A 19,418-nucleotide genomic window follows, 5' to 3' on the forward strand; every position below is an offset into this window, starting at 1 on the left:
ATTCACTCTTACTAACAATTTGCAAATAAAATCAGATTTTGTTCTCACTTCCTTTGATGAATGATAGAGGACGAAAGGGCAGTTATCAGTTAGTTTGGAGTTAGAGTCATAGTGTCACATACATATACAGTACGGAATCTGACCCTTCGGTTCCACCCATTCAGGCCGATGAGATAGCCGAATTTAATCTGGTCCCATGAGTAAGCAATTGGGCCATATCCCTCGAAACCATTTTTATTCATATGCATATCCAGATGCCTTTTAAATGTTGTAATTATCCCAGCCCCCACCACTTCCTCTGGCAGCTCATCCATGCACACACCACGCTCTGCAGGAAAAAAATTGCCCCTTAGATCTCTTTTAAATCTTACCCCTCTCACTTTAAGCCTATGCCCTCTCGTATTGGATTCCCCCAGCCCTGGGTCAATACCTTGTCCATTTACCCTATCCATCCCCCTCATGATTTTATAAACCTCTCCAATGTCACACCTCAGCCTGCGAGATTCCAGGGAAATAAAAATGCCCCATTCTGTTCAACATCTCCCTCCAGCTGAAACCCTCCAACCCTGGCAATATCCTGCAGATCTCCAAACCCTTCCAAGTGTCACAACCTGCAGACCAGATTGCAGACAGTATTCCAATATTGGCCGAACCAATATCCTGTACAGATGCAACATGGCCTTCCAGCTCTTGTAGTCAATGCAGCACTGGCCAATAAAGACAAGCATAGGAAACACCTTCTTCACTCCAGTGTTCACCTGTGACTCCACTTTCCAGGAACTATGAGCCTGTACTCAAAGGCCTCTTTATTCAGCAACACTCTCCAAGACGTTAACTTTCCGCGTAAAATTCTTTCCCTGATTTGCCTTTCCAAAATGCAGCACCTCGCATTTATCTAAACTAAAATCCATCTGCCACTCCTCAGCCCTTTGGACCATCCGACCAAGGTCCTGTTATACTCTGAGGTAACATTCTTCATTGTCCACTATGCCTCCAATTTTGGTGGTACCTGCAAATTTACTGACAATATCTCCGATGTTCACATCCAAATCATTTATACAAATGACATCAAGCAGTGAACACAGTTCGTGGTGAGACCAAGTGTGGACTTGGAGACCATTTTGTAGAGCATCTGCATTTTGTACATGACAAATAACAACACTTTCTGGTTGCCAGCATTCAAACTCCGTCTCTCACTCCCTGTGTGACATATCCATTCTGCATCTCCTCCAGTGTCACAATGTCACCGCCCACAACCAGGAGGAACGACATTTCATATTGCACCTCGTGAGCCTACAGACCAACGGCTGAAAAGTGGATTTCCCCCATTTAAAAATCTCTCCACCTTTGGCCTCATCCCACATCCAACCCTCCCTCTCATCCCTACCTCTTTGACCTGAAACCACCTGTCCATCCTCTCTCCTACCTATTCCCCCCACCTGTCCCACTGACCAATCCCTGCCACATTCTGCCTGCACTCAGCTCGGGCATTGTGAACAGCATACAACTGAGCTATTTTCATGCTAATGAGTAAACGTTAGATTTTAGTTTGTGGAAAATTAATTGGCTTGATGTGTAGTTTTGGAGTACAAGCATTCAGTAACATTTCCAGACTGTTGTCAGGGCCCCCTACCCTTTGGGTTCTCAGTATCACCAGCTATTTCTTGGTGCCTTCTACAGAAAAGCTCTGAAGAGGAGCCATAGCAGATACGAAATATAAAGAGATAAGAAGGTGTAGAGCTGGATGAACACAGCAGGCCAAGCAGCATCAGAGGAGCAGGAAAGCTGACGTTTTGTGCCTCGACACTTCGTCAGAAATCTCAATCTTGTTTTTCTCTGACAATCGATGCTGCCAGGCCTGTTGAACTTCCTGAGCACTCTGCATGTGCATCAAATGTTCACGCTCCACAGTGGTTTGCTTTGATTTGAGGCCAGGTTCAACTTGAATTAAATGCCATCGATACTTGTCAAGGTATTTATTACAGAATGTGTCAGGTGAAGTGTGTGCAGTGGGAGAGATATAGATGACAAACAAAAGTTATATCAGTCTTGTTACAAAAGATATCCGGTATGGAATGCACATTAAACTTTTCAAATGTCAGGACCCAGCACATTAATTTCTGTAAGATCTTGGAACCCACCTTCTAAATCAGGTGCCTACTCTTGTCAGTGACTTTCTGAAACATTGCAAATACGAAAGTTTTCACACACGTTCCTTTAGTGGCAGCTGCTCACTACGACACCTTGTACTTGACCCTCAAAATCCGTCAATCCATGCTCTGGGGTGTCAGTGTTATAAAATATCACCTTGCCTGGATTATACTTCGCAATTGGTGCAGACAAATCTCAATTTCTGATTCGTTCCCGCTGTTCGGTCGGGCAGATCCTTCGGTGAAGAAGGTGCAGAGGCAACTGACAGGAATGGTTCTAGAAATGAGGAGCATCACAAAACAGGATAGTTCGAAGAGGCTAGGAATGTCGTCCTTGGAGAGAAAAAAGCTGAGGGGAAGATGTGACAGAGAATTACAAATTCATAAGGGAGCTGAACAGAATAGACAGGGAGAAGCTGTTCTGACTCAAAAAAGAGAACAATGAAGAAATGAGGAGCGTTATACTTAAAGTAAGATGCACAACAAGAAAGCATGGTTTGTTGTCAAAAAAACGCAGTTTGTAATTAACGTCTGAAATGTGCAGCCTGGAAATAGAATGGAGACAAGTCCAGTTGAAGCATTACAGAGGGTATGTTTTGGATAACAATGACATGCAGGGATATGTGAAATGACAGGATTGCCTTTCGCTAATGGAGTCAGACGATGTTATTTAGCTGATGCACATACAATAGGTCGAATGGACTCTTTCCATACGCGTAATCTTTCTGAGGTCTTATGATGCTGTTCCAGCTTACAGTTATTGCAGCTATTCTAATATTCATTCCAGCTGAGCCTGGAGAGCCAAGGCGTTTTGATTTCTCAAAGGTGAGCTACTTTCAGCAGAATAATCTTTAATTATTTGCTGTATTTGTGTCTTCATTTTTGTGCAGAGGTACTTTTTTTTGGGGTGACTCTCGGGATTGCGGGATTGACGTATAAGGAGAGGTTGACTACGTTCGGGTTGCTTTCATTGGAGTTCAAGCGAATGAGTCACAATTTCAGGGAGGCTTATGAAATTGTAATAGCGCTAGACAAAGTAGATGCAGGGAGGATTCAGGGTAAACCGTTTAGGATGGAGATGAGGAGATATCTGTTCACCCAAAAAAGTGGTGAGCCTGTGGAATTCATTACTACGGGAAGTAGATGATTCCAAACCATTGAATATATTCAAGGTGTAGCTAGATACAGCACCTGGGATGAATGGGGTCAACGGTATTGGGCAGAAACAGGATTCGGCTATTGATTTGAATGCTCAGCAATGATTGTGTTGAATGGTGGAGGAGGCTCGAAAGGCCTAATGGCTTCTTCCTGCTCCCATCTTCTATGTTTCTATGTATTCACGTCTATAGAGTACTCCAGACGGATGGAGTGAGACAGGTTTCTCAAAGTGATGAACAAAGGAAACAGCAATTTCTTCCACTGCTCCTCTTACGGCACTGGAATGGATTTCTCTGCATTTAAGGATCGATTTATATTACATATAGGAATATGAACAATGTGGTCCTCTGAAATGAGAATCATACATTGGTATCTTATTGTAATTGGAGCTGCTTTCATAGACGACTTGTTGCATCGGGGAATGAAGTTTTATCAGAGGGAGGGGAATGTGTGATTTAAGGCTATAATCAGATCACCCATAAACTTACGAAATGGTGCAGTTCAGTATGAGTGCCGAATGGCTTATTCCTGCTCCTTGGTCAGGTGCGAGGCTTCAAACGCATAAGGCTTTCCGATGTGGAAGAAAGAGAAAAAGCTGTTCCCTCTGTCAGAACGATTCATAACGAGACAGACAAAAAGAGACGTTGCTGGAAAAGCTCAGCAGGTCAGGCACTGGCCGTGAAGAGAAATTAGAGTTAATGTTTCGGGTCCGGGGATCCATCCTCAGATGGTAGCTAGGAAATCGTCGATTTTGATGCTAAAGTAAATAGCTGTTGATGGAAACTGTTAGTGGTTTACAATAAATTACTTATAAATGCAGACTGAAAGATAACAAGGCATTGTATATGGGGTTGGGGTCTCGGACATGGAAGAGTTCAGTCCCTAAAATTATTGAACTCGTTTTTGAGTCCAGAGGCTGTCGTGGTCCAAGTGAAAAAGGAGATGCTGTTCTTCCAGCTTGTGCTGATCTTCATTGGATCACTACAGCAAGTCCAAGACAGAGATGTTGGCCAGTGAACAGGGTGGTGTGTTAAAGTGGCAGGCAACTGGAAGCTCAGAATTTTCTATGCGAGCAGAAAGTAAATGTTCTGTGAAGTCATCACCCAGTGTACACTTCCTTTCCCTCATGTAGAGGGAGCGGCTTTACAGCTTCGCCAGTTGCAGGGGAAGGTGTTGTGGGGCTGTGGGGATATGGTGCTGGGCGTGAAGGAAGAGTGCATCAGGCCCCTTTAGAAGGCGGACAAGGGAATGGAGGGGAATATGTGCCTCTTGGTGGCATCTCACTTGGTGGCATCAACTTGGAGGCGGCAGAAATGATGTTTGAAGACCTTCTCGATGTCGGTAATGGTGGGATGGTGGTCAAGGACAAGGGGAATTCTATCGCTGTTGTGGGAGCTAAAAGAGGGTGTGAAGGTGTAAATGCAGCAGATGTTTCACACTCAGTTGAGGGTCCTCTCAAAAACAGTTTGTGGATTCTTCGGTTGATGAAGAGGATGGGCATTTTGGAGTCTCCCTTTTCAAAAGAGTCAGAGGAATGCCAGAATCAAATTGAGTGCTTTTTAGGAAGCAGGATGCGAGGACGTGCATTCCAAGTAGCTGTGGCTTTATCGTAGATGTTTGTGGCCAGTCTAACACCAGAAGTGAAAACAGAGATGTCGAGGAAGCGAAGGGTGGAGTCAGAGATAGACCAGGTGAAAGTGAGGGTGCAATGGAAATTGGAAGCAAAGTTGATGAACTTTTTCAGTTATGAATGAGAGACGGAAGCAGCACTGATGACATCATCAAAATATCAGAGAAGTGTTGTGGGTGGGGCCCGGAATAGGACTGGAACAAGGAATGTTCCACCTACACCACGAAGAGACGGGTATAACTGAGGTCCATGTGTGCGTCCATGGTCAACCCTCTGAGCTGCATAAAATGAGAAGAGATAAAAAAGAAGTTGTTGAGGGTGACGACGGTGATAATGAGAGGTTAAAGGTCTTGGCAAAGATGGTCTGCTCAAATACTGACTTGCAATGAGAAAAAAGTGGATTAATATTGGGAAGAGACAGTGTGCAGAGTTACGGGAAGAAGGCTTTGTCACTACATGCATTGCTCCCTGAGAAACATGGTACAGGAACATTGTGTGGAATAACCTCCTTCATTATCATTGCAGTTCTTTCAATATATCTGGTGATTCATTATGGGTATCTCTTCAACTATTTTCCCTTTCCTACCAACTTTATTTGGGTTCATCTGCAAGCTAACGGCCTGATACAAAAATGATTCAAGCAGATAACATGAAATGATAGCCCTTTCAGAAACATTTAAATATTTGGATAATGCAGGCAAACATTATTGAGTCGATTTGAGCTGGAGATTTTGAAGCCATAATGCAATGAATTACTGTCAATATGCTTTTTAAAATACAATACGACCAATTCTCACTTGTTCACTACACACAGACAACGAGAGGCACAAATTCAACCAGCACAATGCATCGCTGAGTGCAGAGGTCAAACAGAGACACTGCAGGGAATTCCTGGAGGGCTGGTATACATACTGGAACTCCTTCAACAAACATATTGAAGCAGGCCCCGTGTACAAGCCACTGAGAATCAAAACTGGATGCATTATCGACCAATTGGCTGGCCAAGAGAAGGCAGCGAGTGGTAGTAGAAGGAAAATATTCTGCTTGGAAGTCAGTGGTGAGTGGTGTTCCACAGGGCTCTGTCCTTGGGCCTCTACTGTTTGTAATTTTTATTAATGACTTGGATGAGGGGATTGAAGGATGGGTCAGCAAGTTTGCAGACGACACAAAGGTTGGAGGTGCCATTGGCAGTATAGAGGGCTGTTGAAGGCTGCAGCAGAACATTGACAGGATGCAGAAATGGGCTGAGAGGTGGCAGATGGAGTTCAACCTGGATAAATGCGAGGTGATGCATTTTGGAAGGTCGAATTTGAAAGCTGAGTACAGGATTAAGGATAGGGTTCTTGGCAGTGTGGAGGAACAGAGGGATCTTGGTGTGCAGATACAGAGATCCCTTAAAATGGCCACCCAAGTGCACAGGGTTGTTAAGAAAGCATATGGTGTTTTGGCTTTCATTAACAGGGGGATTGGGTTTAAGAGTCGTGAGATCTTGTTGCAGCTCTTTCAAACTTTGGTTAGACCGCACTTAGAATACTGCGTCCAGTTCTGGTCACCCCATTATCGGAAAGATGTGGATGCTTTGGAGAGGGTTCAGAGGAGGTTTACCTGCTGCCTGGACTGGAGGGCTTATCTTATGAAGAGAGGTTGACTGAGCTCAGACTTTTTTCATTGGAGAAAAGGAGGAGGAGAGGGGACCTAATTGAGGTATACAAGATAATGAGAGGCATAGATAGAGTTGATAGCCAGAGGCTATTTTCCAGGGCAGAAATGGCTAACACAAGGGGTCATAGTTTTAAGCTGTTTGGAGGAAAGTATAGAGGGGATGTCAGAGGCGGGTTCTTTACACAGAGAGTTGTGAGAGCATGGAATGTGTAGCCAGCAGCAGTTGTGGAAGCAAGGTCATTGGGGTCATTTAAGAGACTGCTGGACATGCATATGGTCACAGAAATTTGAGGGTGCATACATGAGGATCAATGGTCAGCACAACATTGTGGGCTGAAGGGCCTGTTCTGTGCTGTACTGTTCTATGTTCTATGTTCTAACCCAGAAAACCGAGGTATATAACTAACCAGTGGGACAGGACACCGACGCTTCACCGGAGGCGCGCTGCCAATGTTACCTAGCAGGGTGACAAAACAAACCCACTGACTCACTGAGCATGTCTACAGCCCAATCCACTGCCGAGCTAAAAATCTTCTTGAAAACATTGAATTAGGATGGGAATATAGAAGCTGGGGAAGCACACTTGCAGATGACTCCAAAATTGTTGGTGCAGTGTACAGTGAAGAAGGTCATCTAAGGTTTCAAAGAGATCTGGATCAATTGTTTAAGGTTCTAAGGAGCAGCAGATGGACTTTAATTTGGATAAGAGTGAGGCACTGTATTCTGGTAAAACAAACAGGGGCAGAACTTAGTGGGGACCCTGGATCATGTTGTAGAACAGAAATACTGAGGGGTTCAGGGACATGATTCTTTGAAACTAGCATTATGCCTCGGTACGATGACTGAGAAAGCATTTAGCATGCTTGCTTTCATTACTCAGAACATTGAGTGTACGAATTAGGACGTCATGTAGAGTTTGTACCTGACATTGGTGAGGCCTATTCCGCAGGCAGTTCCGGTCGCCCTGCTTTCGGTGGGCTACTATTAAATTGGAGAGGATTCAGAAAATATTTACCGGGATGTTGCTGGGAATGGAATGTTTCAGTTGTCATAATGGGCTGGAAAGGATGAAGCTATTTTCAATGGAGAGTAGAAGGTTGGTAGGTGACTGGATAAAGATTTATAAAATCACCTGGGACATAGAAAAGGTGGCGAGCAAAGGTCTTTTCCCTACGATAGTGGAGTTCAAAACTCGGGGACATATTGTTCGGGTGAGAGGAGAAAGATTCAGAAAGGGTATGAGGGGCAACTTTTTAACACAGAGAGTTGAAGGAACTGCCAGAGGAAGTGCTGCATGGGGGACCAGTTGCAATATGTAAAAGACATCTGGGTAAGTATATAAACAGGAAATGTTTGGTGAAATATGGGCCAAACGCAGGTAAGTGGGACACGTTTAGGTTGGAAGCATGGCTGACATGGACTAATTGGACCAAAGGGTCTGTCTGTGTCCATGATCTGGCAAACTTTTTTTGTTAAATTAATCCCTTAAATGTGTTTCGTGAACTGTCTTTCTTTTATTTGATTGGGTGCTGGATTTATTTACTCCTTAATTCAGTCATGGGTTAAGGGCATCAATTGACAGCATTTATTGCCCGTGTCTAATTGCTCAGAGGGCAGTTAAGAGTGAACTACATGACTGTGGGTTTGGAGTTAAATGTAGGCCACACCAGGTAAGGAAGGCAGCTTCCTTCCCTAAAGGACATTAATGAATCAGTTGGCTTTTTCCTGACAATCGTCAATGGATTTATGATCATCATTAGATTCTTATTTCCAGACATTTATTGAATTCAAATTCCACCAATTGCCGTGGGAGGATCCATTGCTGAACAGTTTTCATTAACCATGTACCAGCCCTTCGAGACTTGACCACACCAACTCCCAGGATTGCCCCATATCTAAGGCTAACCCATACATTACATGGATTCTTTCATTAACCCAACTGTTAATCGAATGTTGACACAATTCGAAACCATATCCAACGTAACCATAATGTGAACACTATACCCAACTCAAATCCCAGCCTAACACTGATGAATCATCCATACAGGGCTTCAAGCAATTCCATTGCAGTTCTATTAAAACTGAATCCTGTGTTGAATATTAAGGCTTATCCAAACACGAACCTTCAACCAAAACTCTTAATCTACACAACCTCACAGAACTGGTTGTGGATCTGAAAAGAAGCTCCTGACAGTGCAGCGAACCATTATAAAACAGGGTGGAAATGAAGAAGAAAATTAAAGAGAAGAGGTTGAGGCCATGATGGAGAGATGAGAAGGTGTGAGACTGGCTGATTCAGTCTGGCGCAGATCTGAAGAAGACCGTGAAATTGGTCTAGTTCTGTGTTGCTAACTTTGATTCTGTGAAGCACTCAGCTGGCTTTCCACACCTAAAGAGAGCAGTGACACTCCTGGACTCCATCAATCAAGCCGGAATGTGTTTTCGTTTGGGAGGGAATCAATCACTGAATGGTCATTAGGGAAGGTCATCAACACAAGTTCCCAAGTTGAAACTAGAAACGTTTGAAAGTACATTTGCATCAACACGGCTTCCAGTTCTTGTTAGTTTTTTCATGTGGCCAGCAAAGTTCTTTCTTGGGGAAATGAGTGTTTATCCAATCCATTCCCCATGTGAACATCTTTCAGCATCAGAGGCTTCATTCAGCTGTCGTCATCTGTTTGTTCCAAATCTTCAAGAAAAACACTTTTTGAATATTGTGCAATGCAAATATCCCAGCAGAGATATTGATGACCATAAAATTAAGATCCTGCAAATCAAACATCACAGAATCAAACGGAGGGGGATTTTCTGCAGAAGCAAGGAACAACTCACAGCAAACGGAAAATGCATGGTTTGTTTCGAACGGTGAGGAAAATATTCTACCTGGTTCTAGGCATCATTGGCTTTCCTGGTGAGTGGATATAATTACTGAGGCTGTTCCAATCAGTACCTGACCCAGTTTCTGCTGTTACCCAGTGAGCAATAATGTTACCTGCAACAACATAACAGGACAAATATCCCGTACGTATCTCTATAGTTTCAGTCTGCTGCTTCCAGTGTTTCAAGCTCTGTCCACTTTGTTATTACACTCAGGGTGTGACTGTTCCATGATGAGAAAAGAATTTCTCATGGACATGATGTCGAAAAATGATGGTGGGAAAAAAATAAACAGTGGGAATTCAACAGTGATAAGACTGAAAGAAATGGAATTTTATGTTTCAATTATTTAAGGGTGAGAAGGTCATTTTGAGGAGGTGCTTTGAAAATGAGTCATTTCTAAAAAATCATGTGGATTGAAAAATAACAAGTCAGACAACTGAGCATGTTATAGCAGAGCATTAGCTGCCATAAGACAAGAGATTGAGAGAGCCAGGTACATTTAGACAGAAGCAATTTTGACAGGAAGAAGATGTCTTTACCAACAGAGCTGCTGTTGAAGGGTAAACTGCATAGTCAGCTGGGGCAGGATGGTGGTGGCAAAGACGTCTTACATTTGATTAGAAGAAAGACAGAAACAGAAGTTTGTGAAAATGTACGAGACATGCAACAAAGCTATTTTGCGTACACAGTGAAGAAATCTATCTCAAATGATCAGCAGTTTGTTTTAGATTTCAAAGTAAAGATGCAAGGGAAAGCAGAATTTGAAGTTTGGGACGGGTCACAATCAGAAATGTTGACTTTCCTGTTCCTCTGAGACTGCCTGACCTGCTGTGTTCCTCCGGCTCCACACTGTGTGAGGTTCTATGCTGTGTTGTTTTTTTTTATTATTGTTCCTCTAACTAGTTCCTTTCCCATAGTTGCATTGATAAAGTCTAATCCAGAGCACCTAGCCTCAGTGATGGAGAATGTTGTTCATTTCTTTTTCACTTCTGTCTCTCTCTTTCAGTAAATTTAGTGACTGTTGCGATCCTGTTTCGAGGCAAATGTGGACTCTCAGCCTGCAGCTCTCGCTACCTTCAGGCCATGGCGGTGCTGGATCTATTGGTCGTTATCATTGAGATCATACTCAGCCGAATCAAACATGATTTTTTCCCACGATCATTCTTGGACATCACCCCTGTGTGTCGTGTTCGCTATGCCCTGTGCCGTGTAGCCATAGACTGCTCTGTGTGGTTCACCATCATGTTCACCTTTGATCGATATGTCACCATTTGTTGTCAGAAACTGAAAGCAAAATACTGCATTGAAAAAACTACAACCGTGGTTCTTACAACAACCGGCATTCTGCTCTGTTTAAAAAACATTCCCACATACTTTAGATTTAAACCTGTGGTGATTATTGACGGCATACCATGGTACTGCTCTAATTCACATGCATATCATTATGACCCTGTCTGGAAAGGATGGAAAAGATTTGTAAAGATTCTAACACCCATGTTCCCATTTGGTTTAATTCTGTTCCTCAATGCCCTGACGGTCAGATATATTTTAGTGGCCAGTCGAATCCGTAAAAGTCTGAAGGGTCAAAGTGAGGGAGAGAATTCCAGGGACCCAGAGATGGAGAGTAGAAGGCAGTCTGTAATTTTACTCTTTGCCATATCTGGCACCTTCATTTTTCTGTGGCTATGGTATATTTTGAATTATTTTGATGTTGATGATCCTTTAGACAGTCATGGTGAATATATATTTTCGCAAGTTGCATATATGCTGCGGAATTTGAATTGCTGTACAAATACCATTGTCGATGTGGGTTCCCTTCCCAAGTTCAGAGAGAAGCTCAGGAACCCACTGGAAGCTATATTTACATAAATAACTGAAGCAACTGCAACTCAAAGCAACTAAGAGTGGATGGTCACAAAAATATTAGCCTGGTGCAGGAAATAAATGCAGAAGGATGTTACCAATTGGCAAGAGGAGACAAAAATTTGGAGAATCAGAAGAACATTGGCAGCAGTTGTCGGATGCCAAATAATTTGGGGTCAAAGAGAAGAGATGGCTGTTGGATCACCTGAGGTCAATGAAAAGGAGGAATCAATAATATTATGGAGCAGCAGAACAAGGGCAAGAAGTGTTCCACAGATATCCCAAAGGAAATAAATAGATAAGAATTAGGAGCAGCAGGAGTCCATTCAGCCCTTTGCAGCTGATGCACCAATCAAATAGATCTTGGCTGATCTCTTGCTTTCCTGCACCAACTCCAATTCAGTTGATGTTAAGCTGTGGAAATTGAACAATCCCAGAGTTGAACTGAAACTATTGAGTGTTGAAATTCCCAAGAGGAGACAGACATATCTGGGAAACGTCAGGAATGCACCAGAACTGAACTTTGGGAGTCCAACCAGAAAGATGGCAGGAAGATAGTCGAAGTGCCTCCTGCAGGACTGGAGGAACAGCTGTACCGACATGTTCTCCGACGCATGCACTGGTTCTGAGTTTGTTACATCCATTCAGGGAAAGAAAATTACTTCAAAAAGGAAATGCTGGGGCGATGCAAATCCAGATGCATTGATTCACTATTAAATCGAATGACATTCACAAAAAAAGGCTTTAATCTGAATTCCTTCCATTCCTGCTGCTGTGTCATAGCTGCCTCTCCCCATCCATCTCTGCAAAGCCCTAGGTTTTTGCTTCAATCTAAAGAAAGCCAATCGCTGAGCTGGGGTGAGATTGTGAGACATTGAATAGAGGGTGGATGGTACAGGTCCAGTTAAGGTTCGTGCTAAAAGTCTCTGAGAGCTGAACTGGGAACTCTCCATCCACTCCGTTTTCATCCCCGTAAATGGTTTCAGAATGTATCATTTGCAAATGGTTCTTATTTGAGCTGAAGGTGCATGTGTGGTGATCAATCAGAGTTGCCGTTTTCATCTTTGTGACTTCATGAGTGCATCCCCATGTCACTCTCATCGCTGAAACCTTCATCCATTCCATTGCTTTTCCCAGCCTTGATTATTGCACAGCTCAGCATCATACATTCCACACAGTATAAACTGGGCATGATCAAAATCTCTGCTGCTTGTTCCCTCACTCACACCAGCTCCCAATCATTGATGAGGGAATGAGGGTCAGGCAGTTGACGTGGTGTACAAGGACTTCAGTAAAGCCTTTGATAAGATTCCACTTGGGAGGCTATGGGAGAAAATATGGAGGCATGGGATTGAGGGGGATTTAGCAGTTTAGATGAGAAACTGGCTTTCTGCAAGATGACAATGAGCAGCAGTTGATGGAAAATATTCAGCCTGGAGTCCGGTTACTTGTGGTGTGCCTCAAGGATCTGTTTTGGGACCACTGCTGTTTGTCATTTTCATAAAGGACTTGGACGCAGGCAGAGGTGGATGGGTTAGTAAGTTGGCAGATGACACTGAAGTCAGTGGAGTGGTGGACAGTGTGGGAGATTGTTGCAGGTTACAGGGAGATTTGGATAAACTGCAGAATTGGGATGAAAGGTGGCAAATGGAGTTCAATGCGGATAAATGTGAGGTGATTCACTTTGGGAAAAATAATAGGAAGGCAGAATACTGGGTCAATGAAAAGATTCTTTGTAGTATGGGTGTGCAGATGGATCTTGGTGTCTATGTACATAGATCCCTGAAAGTTGCCACCCAGGTTGATAGTGCTGATAAGAAGGCTCGCGAAGTGTTAGGTTTTATTGGTAGAGGGATTGAGGTCCGGGGCTGTAACTGTACAAAACACGAGTGTGGCCTCACTTGGAATATTGCGTGCATTTCTGGCCATCCCATTACAGGAAGGATGTGGAAGCATTGGAAAAGGTGCAGAGGAGATTTACCAGGATGTTGCCTGGTCTGAAGCAAAGGCCTGATGAAGAAAGGCTGAGGGACTTGGGTCTGTTCTCATTGGAGAGAAGAAGGCTAAGAGGGGATTTAATAGAGACATACAAGCTGGTCAGAGGAATGGATCGAGTTGTCAGTGAGAGCCTTTTTCTGAGGATGATGACAGCAGCTTGTACGAGGGGGCATAGCTACAAATTGAGGGGTGATAGATTTAAGACAGATGTCAGAGGCAGGTTCTTTGCTCAGAGAGTGGTAAGGTCATGGAATGCCCTACCTGCCAATGGAGTTAACTCAGCCACATTAGGGACATTTAAACAGTCCTTGGATCAGCATATGGATGATGATGGGATAGTGTAGGGGTATGGGCTTAGATTAGATCACAGGTCAGCGCAACATCGAGGGCTGAAGGGCCTGTTCTGCGCTGTATTGTTCTATGTTCTAACCTTTACCACCTGCTCATGCTCACACTCAGCCTCCCTGTTAACCATCACAGAAACAGAGAAGACAGGAGCAGGAGGAGGCCATTTGGCCCTTTGTGCCTGCTCACCCATTCATCACAGTCATGGCTGATTGTCTAAATCAATCGTCTAATCCTGCTTTCACCCCGTAACGTTTTACCCCATTCACCCCAAGTGCTGTATTTAGCCACCTCTTGAACATGTTCATTACTTTGGCATTAACTATTCTGTGTGCTAATGAATTCCACAGGCTCACCACTCCTTGCGTGTAGAAGTGTCTCCTCATCTCCTTTCTCAATGGTCTACCCCATATCCTCACAATGTGATACCTGGTTCTGGACACACCCACCATTGGGAACACCTTCCCTTTCTGTACCCTATCTATTACTGTCAGAAGTTTTAAAGTCTCTATGAAATCCCCCCTCCTTCGTCTGAACTCCAGCAAAAACAATACTAACCCACTCAGTTGCTCCTCAAGCATCAGTCACACCACCCCCGGAATCAGCCTGGTGTACCTTCGCTGGACTCCCTCGAGGGCAGGAGCATCCTTCCTCAGAAAAGGAGACCAAAACTGGACACAGTATTCTTCATGCGGCCTCACCAAGATCTGGAAAGTAAAACAACACATACCTGCTCCTGGGCTCGAAACCTCTCACAATGAACGTACCATTTACCTTCTTTACTGCCTGCTGCACCTGCATGTTTACCTTCAGTGGGTGACCAAGGACACCCAGATCTCACTGCACACTCCCCTCTCCCACTTTACAGCTATTCGCATAGTAATCCGCCTTCTTGTTTTCCTTCCAAAGTGAATAACCTCAGTCATGCAAACTTTATCACGTCTGTCAGTGAATTTCCCACTCCCCTAATCTGTCCAGATCATGCTGAAGGATCGATGCATCCTTGCCACAGTTTACCCTCCCACCCAATTTGGTATCTTGTGCAATCTTTAAGATGTCACATATTGCTCCCTCATCCAAAACATGAATAAATAATGTGAATAGTTGGGTCCTGGCACAGATCCCTTTGGCACTCTGCCACTTACTGCCTGCTAATTTGAAAAGTACTCATTAGTTCCTTCTCTGTTTCCTGTCTGACAACCAATTTTCTATCCATCTCAATACACCTGCACCAATCTCATGCACTGTCAACTTGTACAATAATCTCTTTAGTGGGACTTTGTCAAACACTTTCTCAAAGTCCAAATATACGGCTTGACTGGCACCATTGTGTCAACTCTCCTCATTATATCTTCAGAGAATTCCAACAGATTTTTCCAGCATGGTTTTCTCTTCATAAATCCATGCTGACTGTGTCTGATCCTGCCGCTGTTTTCTCAATGTTTCACCGTAAAGTCATTGAAAATAGATTCGAGAATATTCCCCACTCCAGATGTTAAGCTTACTGGCCTATACTTCCCTGTTTTCTCTCAACCTCCCTGTTTGAATATTGGAGTGACATTAGCCACCCTCCAATCTGCAGGGACTGCTCCACAGTATATTGAATCTGGGAAGATGACCAACAATGTATCCAGTATTTTGAGTGCCATTTCCTTGAGTATTCTGTGATGTAGATTATAGGCCTTGGGATTTACGTTCAATCCCATCAATTTTCCCAGCACCATGTCTCTACTAATACGGATCTCCCTCAATTCTTCCCTCTCACTAATCCTTGCATTCTCCAACAATTCTGGGATCTGAATTGTGCCCTCTTTTGCAAAGACACAGACAAAGTATCTATTCAGCTGCTCAGCCATTTCTTTGTCCCCTTTTATCCCAGTCCCTGTTTCTGACTGTAGGGGCCGACATTTGTCTTTACCAGTCTCTTTCTCTTCACGTACCGAGAGAAACTTGTCGTGGTCAGTCTTTTTGTTCCCTGCAAGCTTACTTTTGCGCTGTCATTTCCCAATTCCTAATCAATCCTGCCATCCTTCTTTGCTGAATCCTAAACTGCTCCCAATCTTCAGACATATTATTTTTCTTAGACAATCTGTATGCTTCTGCCTTTGGCCCTCTGACCTGTTTTGCTTTTGCCACAGACCGAAATATACCTCGGACAAGCCAAACAGAGGCATGCACGAGAATTCCTAGAAGCATGGCATTCCAACCGGAATTCCATCTACAAACATATTGATGTGGAGCCAATCTACCATCCCCTGAGATAAAGAACAGGAAATGACATCACCAACGCAGGAGATGACATCACCAACCCAAGGAAACCTGACCAGATAAATAGAAAGCGAGACATAACACCAGCGCTTCGTCAGAGGCTCACTGTTGATTTACCTAGAATGGTGACGAAACGTCTGAAAACGAACCTTCCAGCTCAGCGAGCAAACTCACATCCAGAACCTCAACCTGAGCTACAAATCTTCTCAAAACTCGCCAGAAATAAACAGTTGTTGCAGTTCCCACATGCGTTCATTGAATGTTTGCCATTACCTATCCACTGTCATCCCTTTAAGTAACTCTCCCCAGTCTATCAAGGCCAACTCACACCTCATGTCTTCGTGGTTTTCTTTATTAAGGTTCAGCACCACAGTCTCCCAATCATCTACGTCACTCTCCATCTTGATAGAATTTTCTATCATGGACGCTTATCCACAAGCGGCCTCACACAGCTCGATTGGCAATGATTCCCTTCTCATTACACAGTCCCCAGTCAAAGATGGCCTGGCATCTCGTTAGTTCCTGCACATATTGGTAAAGAAAACCATCCCGTTTCCACTCCAGGAATTCCTCCTCCATGGTATTGTGGCTAATTTGATTTGCCCAATATATATGCAGAATAAAATCAACCATGATCACCGATCTTATCACATGCATCTCTAATTTCCTGGTTCATGGCATTCCCAACATCACCACTGCAGTTTGGGGTTGCATATCTGAAACACACTGATTTTTTTTTGCCCCTTCGTATTTCTCAACTCTACCCACACAGACTCCGCATTGTCAGAGCAAATATCCTTTCTCACTGTTGTGTTAATTTCCTCTATTAGCAGAAATGGTGTTCCAACACCTTTTCCTTTTTGCCTGTCCTTCCAAAATATTGAATACCCTGGGACATTCAGTTCCCATCCCTCGTCACCCTGCAGCCACGTCTCAGTAATGCCAATGATAATCCCGAGGGTGGTGGGTGCCTGGAACGTGTTGCCAGCGGAGGTGTTAGACACAGACACGATCATGTCTTTTAAGATGTATCTGGACAGGTACATGGATGGGCAGGGAGCAAAGGGGGACAGACCGTTAGAAAATAGATGATAGGCTTAGACAGAGGATCTTGATTGGCTCAGGCTTGGAGTGCCGAAGGGCCTGTTCCTGTGCTGTCATTTTCTTTGTTCTTTGTATTATATTGTGGTAGCAAGGTGGAGAGCTGGATGAACTCAGCGGACCAAGCAGCATCACAATATCAGAAAAGCTGAAGTTTTTGGCCCAGACCTTTAATCAGAGCCTGTTTACATCTCTCTGCATGGTTAGTTCATCCACATTATCACAAATGCTCTGCATATTAAGACACAAATCCGTTAAGCTTGTCTTTTTAACAGTGTTTGTCTCGCTCTGATTTTTCTCAATAAATCTATTTGAATTTTGTGTAGGTTTCTATGACTGTCAACTTCTTTATTCCCTTTTCTACCTTTTGCTCCCCCTTCACGGACTCCTTACATCGTTTCTCATCCCCCTGGCATTGTCGTGTAAAACCTACCCAACTACTCCAGCAAACGCTCCCCCACGGACATCAATCCCAGTCCTGCCCAGGTGTAACCCATCCAATTTGTACAGGTCCCACCTCCCTCAGAACCTGTCCGAAAGACCCAGAAATCTGAAACTCTCTTCCTGACACCATATTTTCAGCCATGTATTCATCCAATATAGCCTGTCGTTTCAACTCTGACCTGTACATTGCACCAATAGTCATCCTGAGATCATTACCTCTCAGGTCTGTTTTCTTAACTTTCTTCCTCTCTCTCTGTATTCTTCTTTTGGGACCTCATCCTTTTTTCTCACTGATGTCATTTGTACCAATGTGTGCCACGACGACAGGCTGTTCACCCTCCCCCTCCAGAATGCCTGTACCCGCTCCGAACCATCCTTGACCCTCACACCAGGGAGGCAACATACTATTCTGGCATTTTGTTCACGGACACAGAAAGACCTGTCTATTTCCATTACATTGGAGTCCCCTTTAGCTACTGCCCTGGTACACCTATTACCCCTCCCCTCTGCAGCAGAGCCAACCGCGGTGCAAGGAGGTTGGCTGCTGCTGCTTTCCCCCAAGAAGTCATTCACCTCAACAGTATCCAAAACGGAACATCTGTTTTGCAGGGAAATGTTCACAGGAGATTCCTGCACTCACTGCCGGTCTCTCTTGCTGTGTCTGGTGGTTACCCATTCCCTTCCTGCCTGCAGAGGCTGAGCCTGTGGTGTGACCACCTCTCTCTACAGGCGATCCATGCTACTCTGTGTCTCGCGAATGCCCCACAGTATCCCCAGCTGCCGCTCCAGCTCTGAAACTCGAGCTTCCAGGAGCTGTAGCTGGAGACACTTCCTGCACACATGCTGACCCAGGGGAGTGGAACTGTCTCCGGCCTGACACATGGAGCAAGAAAGCAAACCAAGACCTGAGCTCTCCTGCTGTGGGTGACCTCTTTGGAGAATACTTTATATTAGATTAAAACAAATCCAGCTATGTGTGACCCTTCGTGTCTGGCCCGTGTGCTACCCTTACAGATTAGAAGCAAAAGACAGTATTGTAAGTGATAGAAGTTATGAGGGACAAAAACAAAGTTGTTGGAAAAGCTCAGCAGGTCTGGCAGCATTTATGAAGGAAATAAACAGTGTTAACGTCTCGGTTCGGTGCCCCTTCCTCAGAACAGTCGTAAAGACCTGCCTGTGTCACTATGATGTTGACTCAGGCCACTCATTGTAGACCACTCATCCCATTAGATTCCTGATGATGGAAAATGCAGATCACTCTTCCCAAACTTTTTCACAGTGATTTGAACAGAGGCCACTCACCGCAGTTTGTGTAATTGTGATGATGATTGCTGGACTGCTTCGTGGAGATGCTGACTTTAGACAGGTCTTCATTTACTGTAATGCAAACTTCAAATCATTCTTCAGCAACCTTTTCACTGGGTTGATCACTGCAGACCACTTTTCCCGGTCTGCTGCACTGTGATGCTGAATTCAGGCTGCGCTTTATCAACTCAATCGCTGCTATGCTCACTGCAGGACACTCTTCTCAGTTCTCTTCCACTACGATGCTCAATGCAGCCCCTCTTCCCAGTCTCTTACACTGTGACTCTGATGCAAGCAACACTTTCCAGGTAGTTTCACTGCAGACTGCAGGCCACACTTTCCAGTGGGCTTTACTGAGATGCTTACTGCATTTCACCTTTTCCAGACAGTTTCATCATGATGTTCACTCTCGGTCTTTTTCCCAGGTTGCTTCACTGTGATGGTCACACAAGTGCAGTCTTCCCAGATTGCTTCACTGCGATGCTGACTTCAGGTTACTCCTCCTGGACAGTTTTACTCAGGCTTCTGTCAGCACATCGAAACACATTCACTCCCTCCATCACAGCAGTTTGTCTGATCTGTGAGATGCACTGCAGAAATTCACCAAAGATCCT

The sequence above is a fragment of the Stegostoma tigrinum genome, chromosome 40, assembly GCF_030684315.1.
Source record: "Stegostoma tigrinum isolate sSteTig4 chromosome 40, sSteTig4.hap1, whole genome shotgun sequence".
Classification (NCBI taxonomy): Eukaryota; Metazoa; Chordata; class Chondrichthyes; order Orectolobiformes; family Stegostomatidae; genus Stegostoma; species Stegostoma tigrinum.